At 40.1% G+C, this 7,791-nt stretch overlaps 1 non-coding gene across 1 annotated transcript; it reads left to right on the forward strand.

Moving 5' to 3' along the window:
- The first annotated feature begins 3,147 nt into the window (after nt 1–3,147).
- Nucleotides 3,148–3,255, forward strand: LOC148572820 (small nucleolar RNA R71). Its single transcript, XR_015905974.1, has one exon. It is a non-coding gene; the product is annotated as a small nucleolar RNA R71 (small nucleolar RNA).
- Nucleotides 3,256–7,791: the final 4,536 nt, after the last annotated feature.

Genomic DNA, 7,791 nt, shown 5'->3' on the forward strand with positions numbered 1-7,791 from the left:
CATAGAGGAGGATGGAATGCTCTTGGTGCTCCACCCTTAGTTGTCCCATATTGGAACTTAATTCTCCTAGGGAGGTGTTGATTTGCTCCCAATAGTTTTGTGGAGGAAAGTGTATCCCTTGAGGCATCTCAGGGATTTCATGATAAGGAATTTCCTCATGCTCTTGTTGAGGTCTATGAGTGGGCTCTCTTGTTTGCTCCATCCTTTTCTTAGTGATGGGCTTGTCCTCATCAATGAGGATGTCTTCCTCTATGTCAATTTCAGCTGAATTACAGAGGTGACAAATGAGATGAGGAAAGGCTAACCTTGCCAAAGTAGAGGACTTGTCCGCCACCTTGTAGAGTTCTAGGGATATAACCTCGTGAACTTCTACTTCTACTTCTTCGGATCTCATGTCGGATCTCTGGATATTCACTCTTCTTGAGCTTAAAGGGGACCTCGGGGATTACCTTTTTCTTTGCCACAACTTCATAGAAGTGGTATTGATGCACCTTTGAGATGAATCTCTCCATCTCCCATGACTCGGAGGTGGAAGCAGTTGCCTTTCCTTTCCTCTTTCTAGAGGTTTCTCCGGCCTTTGGTGCCATAAATGGTTATGGAAAAACAAAAAGCTTTAGCTTTTCCCACACTAAACTTAGAATGGTTGCTCGTCCTCGAGCAAAAGAAGAAAGAAAGGAGGAGAAGAAGAAGAAATGGAGGAGATGGAGGGTAGTGAAGGTTTCGGTCAAGGGGGGTAGTAGTGTGTATGTTGTGTGAAAATGAAGGTGGTGAGGAGGGGTATTTATAGGGTAAGAGAGAGGGTAGGTTCGGGCATGAAAGGGAGGGTTTGGGAGGGAAATAGTTTGAATTTGAATGGTGAGGTAGGTGGGGTTTTTGGGGAAGAGGTATTGAGGTGATTGGTTAATAGTGGGTGGGGAAGAGTGTTATGGAAAGGTGTGAAGAGGAGAGAAGAAGAGAGAGAGAGTTGAGGTAGGTGGGGATCCTGTGGGGTCTACAGATCCTAAGGTGTCAAGGATTTCTCATCCCTACACCATGTTGCCATGTAAACGCCCCTTTGAGTGCCAATCCTGGTGTTAAACGCCAGGTTGTTGCCCATTTCTGGCGTTTAACGCCAGCTTTTCTCCCCTTTCTGGAGTTAAACGCCAGCTTTTCTCCCTTTTCTGGCGTTAAACGCCAGCTTTGTACCCCTTTCTGGCGTTAAACGCCAGTCTGGTGCCCTTTTCTGGCGTTAAACGCCCAGAATGGTGCCAGACTGGGCATTTAATGCCCATTCTACTACCCTTACTGGCGTTTAAACGCCAGTAAGCTCCTCCTCCAGGGTGTGCTATTTTTAATGCTGTTTTTGAATTTGCTTTGATTTTTGTAGTTGTTTTTGTGACTCCACATGATCATAATCCTAAAGAAAACATAAAATAACAATAGAAAATAAATAGATATAATTAAATAAAATTGGGTTGCCTCCCAACAAGCGCTTCTTTAATGTCAATAGCTTGACAGTGGGATCTCATGGAGCCTCACAGGTACTCAGAGCATGATGATGACCTCCCAACACCAAACTTAGAGTTTGAATGCGGGGGCTCTATTTGAATCTGTATTGAGAAAAGCTTTTCATGCTTCCTCTCCATGGTTACAGAGGGAGATCCTTGAGCCTTAAACACAAGGTAGTCCTCATTCACTTGAAGGACCAACTCTCCTCTGTCAACATCAATCACAGCTTTTGCTGTGGCTAGGAAGGGTCTGCCAAGGATGATGGATTCATCCCTATTCTTCCCAATGTCCAGGATTATGAAGTCAGCAGGGATGTAAAGGCCTTCAACCTTTACCAAAGCATCTTCTACAAGTCCATAAGCCTGTTTCCTTGAATTGTCTGCCATCTCTAGTGAGATTCTTGCAGCTTGCACCTCAAGGATCCCCAGTTTCTTCATTACAGATAGTGGCATGAGGTTTATACTTGATCCCAGGTCACACAGAGCCTTCTCAAAGGTCATGGTGCCTATGGTACAAGGTATTGAGAACTTTCCAGGATCCTGCTTCTTCTGAGGTAATGTTTGCCTAGTCAAGTCATTCAGTTCTTTGGTGAGCAAGGGGGGGTTCATCCTCCCAAGTCTCATTACCAAATAACTTGGCATTTAGCTTCATGATTGCTCCAAGGAACTTAGCAACTTGCTCTTCAATAACATCTTCATTCTCTTCAGAGGAAGAATACTCATCAGAGCTCATGAACGGCATAAGTAGGTTCAATGAAATCTCTATGGTCTCTGTATGAGCCTCATATTCCCATGGTTCCTCAAAGGGGAACTTCTTTTCATTCAGAGGACATCCCATGAGGTTTTTCTCACTGAGAATCACGTCCTCCTCACTCTCTCTAGATTCGGCCATGTTGGTCATGGTTATGGCCTTGCACTCTCTCTTGGGATTTTCTTCTGTATTGCTTGGGAGAGTGCTAGGAGGAGTTTCAGTGATTCTCTTACTCAGCTGACCCACTTATGCCTCCAAATTTCTAATGGAGGACCTTGTTTCATTCATGAAACTTAGTATGGTCTTAGATAGATCAGAGACTATGGTTGCCAAGCCAGAACGGCTCTGCTCAGAATTCTCTGTCTGTTGCTGAGAAGATGATGGAAAAGGCTTGCTATTGCTAAACATATTTCTTCCACCATTATTGTTGTTGAAGCCTTGTTGAGGCTTCTGTTGGTCCTTCCATGAGAGATTTGGATGATTTCTCCATGAAGGATTATAGGTGTTTCCATAGGGTTCTCCCATGTAATTCACCTCTTCCATTGCAGGGTACTCAGGATCATAAGCTTCTCCTTCAGAGGATGCTTCTTTAGTACTGTCGGATGTAGCTTGCATTCTAGTCAGACTCTGAGAAATCATATTGACTTGCTGAGTCAATATTTTGTTCTGAGCCAATATGGCATTCAAAGTGTCAATTTCAAGAACTCCCTTCTTCTGAGGCGTCCCATTGTTCACAGGATTGCTCTCAGAGGTGTACATAAACTAGTTATTTGCAACCATTTCAATGAGTTCCTGAGCTTCTGCAGGCGTCTTCTTCAGATGAAGAGATCCTCCAGCAGAGCTGTCCAATGACATCTTGGATAACTCAGACAGACCATCATAGAAGATACCTATGATGCTCCATTCTGAAAGCATGTCAGAAGGACACCTTCTGATTAATTGCTTGTATCTTTCCCAAGCTTCATAGAGGGATTCACCTTCCTTCTGTCTGAAGGTTTGGACTTCCACTCTAAGCTTGCTCATCTTTTGAGGTGGAAAGAATTTGGCCAGAAAAGCACTGACCAGCTTTTTCCAAGAGTTCAGGCTTTCTTTAGGTTGTGAGTCCAACCATATTCTAGCCCTGTCTCTTACAGCAAAGGGGAAAAGCATAAGTCTATAGACCTTGGGATCAACTCCATTGGTATTGACAGTGTCACAGATTTGCAAAAATTCAGCCAAAAATTGATGAGGATCTTCCAATGGAAGTCCATGAAACTTGCAATTTTGTTGCATCAGAGAAACTAATTGAGGTTTAAGCTCAAAGTTGTTTGCTCCAATGGCAGGAATAGAGATGCTTCTCCCATAGAAGTCGGGAGTAGGTACAGTAAAGTCACCAAGCACCTTCCTTGCATTGTTGGCATTGTTGTTATTTTTGGCTGCCATGTCTTCTTCTTTTCCAAAAATTTCTGTTAGATCCTGTCCAGAGAGTTGTGCTTTAGCTTCTCTTAGCTTCCTCTTCAAGTTCCTTTCAGGTTCAGGATCAGCTTCAACAAGAATGTCTTTGTCCTTGTTCCTGCTCATATGAAAGAGAAGAGAACAAGAAACTATGGAATCCTCTATGTCACAGTATAGAGACTCCTTGAGGTGTCAGAGGAAAATAGGAATAGAGGGATGAGGTAGACAGAGAAGAATTCGAACATATAAAGAAGGAGAGAGTCCGAATTGCTAATAGAGGAGAAGTGTTAGTCCTTAGATAGAGGGAGGTGAGAGAGGGGGGAGAAGAATTTTCGAAAATAAATTAAAAAAGTATTTGAAATAATTAAAAGGAATTTTGAAAAAGTGGTTGATGGTTTTCAAAAATTAAAAGTGAGAAAGTAGTTAAGTGAATTTGAAAAAGATTTTTAAATTAGCAATCAAAAAGATATGATTGAAAATTATTATGAAAAGATGTAATTGAGAAGATATGATTAAAAAAAACAATTTAAAAAGATTTGATTTTAAAATTAATGACTTGGCTAACAAGAAATTTAAAAGATATGATTCTAAAATTCAAATATTGAACCTTTCTTAACAAGAAAGTAACAAACTTGAAATTTTTGAATCAAATCATTAATTGTTAGCAAGGATTTTCGAAAATAGTGAGAGAAAAATGGAAAAGATTTAATTTTGAAAAAGATATGATTGAAAATATATGATTTGAAGAAGATTTGATTTTGAAAAATTATGAAAATTTGAAAAAGATTTGAATTAAAAACTAACTTACCTCCTTTGTACTGTCCTGGCGTTAAACGCCCAGAATGGATACCATTCTGGGCGTTTAACGCCCAAAATACTACCCTTTTGGGTGTTTAATTCCCAGCCAGGTACCCTGGCTGGCGTTTAAACGCCAGAATTCTTCTTCACTGGGCGTTTTGAACGCCCAGCTTTTTCTCTGTGATTCCTCTGCTGTATGTTCTGAATCTTCAATTCTCTGTATTATTGACTTGAAAAGACATAATTTTGAAATTTTTTTTTTGAATTTTTAATAATGAGAGAGAACAACAACAAAATGAAACTAATCATGGAAAACTAAGATCAAATAAACAATGCATGCAAGACACCAAACTTAGAGATTTTCATATTAGAGACACTAATAAACTGAGAATGCACATGAGAAACAACAAAAGACACAAAACAAGAGAATTTAAAGATCAGACCCTAGAGAATCATCAAGATCAACTTGAAGATCAATGAAGAACATAATACATATATTCGAAAAATGCAAGAAAATTAAAAATATGCAAGACACCAAACTTAAAATGTGACACTAGACTCAAACAAGAAACACAAATTATTTTTTATTTTTATGATTTTATTAATTTTTTTTGTATTTTTTGAAAATTGTTTGGAAAAAGAAAATAAGGAATTCAAAATTCTTAATGAGAATTCCAGGAATCATGCAATGTTAGTCTAAAACTCCGGTCCAGGAATTAGACATGGATTACTAGCCAGCCAAGCTTTCAGTGAAAGCTTCGGTCCGAAACACTAGACATGGCCAATGGCCAGCCAAGCTTTAGCAGATCATTACATTCAACAGCAAGATTGATAGAAATCAACAAGCTCTTGTGATGATAAGTTGAAACCTCGGTCCAAAAGATTAGACATGGCTTCACAGCCAGCCAGACTTCAACAGATCATCATGAAACTCTAGAATTCCTTCTTAAAATTTTTGAAGAAAAAAAAAATATATATATATATATATATATTTGAATTTTTCGAAATTAAAAATAAAAACCTTAAACATAAAATAAAATTACCCAATCTAAGCAACAAGATGAACCATCAGTTGTCCAAACTCGAACAATTCCCGGCAACGGTGCCAAAAACTTGGTACACGAAATCGTGATCGCACACTTTTCACACAACTCCGTGCAGCTGACCAGCAAGTGCACTGGGTCGTCAAAGTAATACCTTACGTGAGTAAGGGTCGATCCCACGGAGATTGTCGAGTTGAAGCAAGCTATGGTCATCTTGTAAATCTCAGTCAGGCGGATTCAAATGGTTATTAAAAGATAAATAAAACATAAAATAGGATAGAGATACTTATGCAATTCATTGGTAGGAATTTCAGATAAGCGTATGGAGATGCTTTGTTCCTCCTAAACCTCTGCTTTCCTATTGCCTTCACCCAATCATTCATACTCCTTTCTATGGCAAGCTGTATGTTGGGGGATCACCGTTGTCAATGGCTACCGTCCGTCCTCTCAGTGAAAATGGTCCAAATGTGCTGTCACCGCACGGCTAATCATCTGTCGGTTCTCACTCATGTCGGAGTAGGATCCATTGATCCTTTTGCGTCTGTCACTGCGCCCAACACTCGCGAGTTTGAAGCTCATCACAGTCATCCCATCCCAGATCCTATCCAGAATACCACAGACAAGGTTTAGACTTTCCAGATCTCAAGAATGCTGCCAATTGATTCTAGCTTATACCACAGAGACTCTGATCTCACGGAATGGAAGGCTCTGTTGACAGGAGAGGCAATCATGCGTCGTGAACCAGGAGGCTAAGAGATACACACTCAAGCTATTGCAAATAAAACGGAGGTGGTTGTCAGGCACGCGTTCATAAGTGAGAATGATGATGAGTGTCACGGATCATCACATTCATCAGGTTGAAGTGCGAGTGAATATCTTAGAATAAGAATAAGCTTGAATTGAATAGAAAAGCAATAGTACTTTGCATTAATTCATGAGGAATAGCAGAGCGCCACATCTTAATCTATGGGGTGTAGAAACTCCACCGTTGAAAATACATAAGTGATAATGGTGTTCATTGGCTTCGGCCCCAGAGGGGAAACCAGAATAACCAAGACAAAAATACAATAGTAAAAGGTCCTATTTATAATGAACTAGTAGCTTAGGGTTTACAGAAATGAGTAAATGATGTAGAAATCCACTTCCAGGCCCACTTGGTATGTGCTTGGGCTGAGCATTGAAGTTTTCACGTGCATAGGCTTCTCTTGGAGTTAAATGCCAGTTCTGGTGCCAGTTTGGGCGTTTAACTTCAGCTTTTGTGCCAGTTCTGGTGTTTAACGCCAGAAAAGGGTCTCTGACCGGCGTTTTGATGCCAGTTTGGGCCATCAAATCTCGGGAAAAATATAGACTATTATATATTTCTGGAAAGCCCAAGATGTCTACTTTCCAACGCAATTGAGAGCGCGTCAATTGGGCATTTGTAGCTCGAGAAAATCTATTTCGAGTGCAGGAGGGTCAGAATCCAATAGCATCTGCAGTCCTTTTTCAGCCTTTAAATCAGTTTTTTGCTCAAGTCCCTAAATTTCAGCCAGAAAATACCTGAAATCACAGAAAAACACACAAACTCATAGTAAATTCCAGAAATGTGATTTTTGAATAAAAACTAATAAAAACATAATAGAAATTAACTAAAATATACTAAAAACATACTAAAAACAATGCCAAAAAGCATATAAATTATCCGCTCATCAGGTATTCCTCCAATATGCTTGAAATTGATGTTGAGGAGGGTAGTGCACAACCTCCAAGGCATATTCCATATGAAGAATTGGACGGAGTAGGACAAGAGGCAAGTTCCCTTGATGATGATGATTACAAATCAAGCCCCCCTAGTGATGTATTTGCATCCGCAATTGAACCCTTAAAGTTTTAAAAACCTTCCCCAAGTGAATTTGAAGATGATGTCGCGGTAGACTTTTCTCAACCTCCAACTTATGACTTGAGTAACGGGGAAGAATTGGAAGAATTTGATCAGGGCGCGGTTGAAGTTGAAGAGGCTTGCAAGGAGGTGGAAGAATTCAACGAAGAGCACCCAGGAGTGGAGCTTGTAAGGTCATTGGAAATACCTCTTCCCAAGCCATCACCATCCATCCTTTCATTCACGTGGGTAAACCCCTTATCTCTAAGCTTTATAATCCCACCTGAATATAGTTTACTTGAAACAGATGGTCAACTTCGAGCTCTTTGTGGCTTTAAGAGTAAAAGAGAGATGGTTAGTGGTAGAAGTTATCATGCAAGGTTTAATATGGTTGCACGCTCCAAGTTGAAGTGCAAGGAT

The sequence above is a fragment of the Arachis ipaensis genome, chromosome B2 (genome assembly GCF_059453495.1).
Source record: "Arachis ipaensis isolate K30076 ecotype BB chromosome B2, ASM5945349v1, whole genome shotgun sequence".
Taxonomy (NCBI): domain Eukaryota; kingdom Viridiplantae; phylum Streptophyta; class Magnoliopsida; order Fabales; family Fabaceae; genus Arachis; species Arachis ipaensis.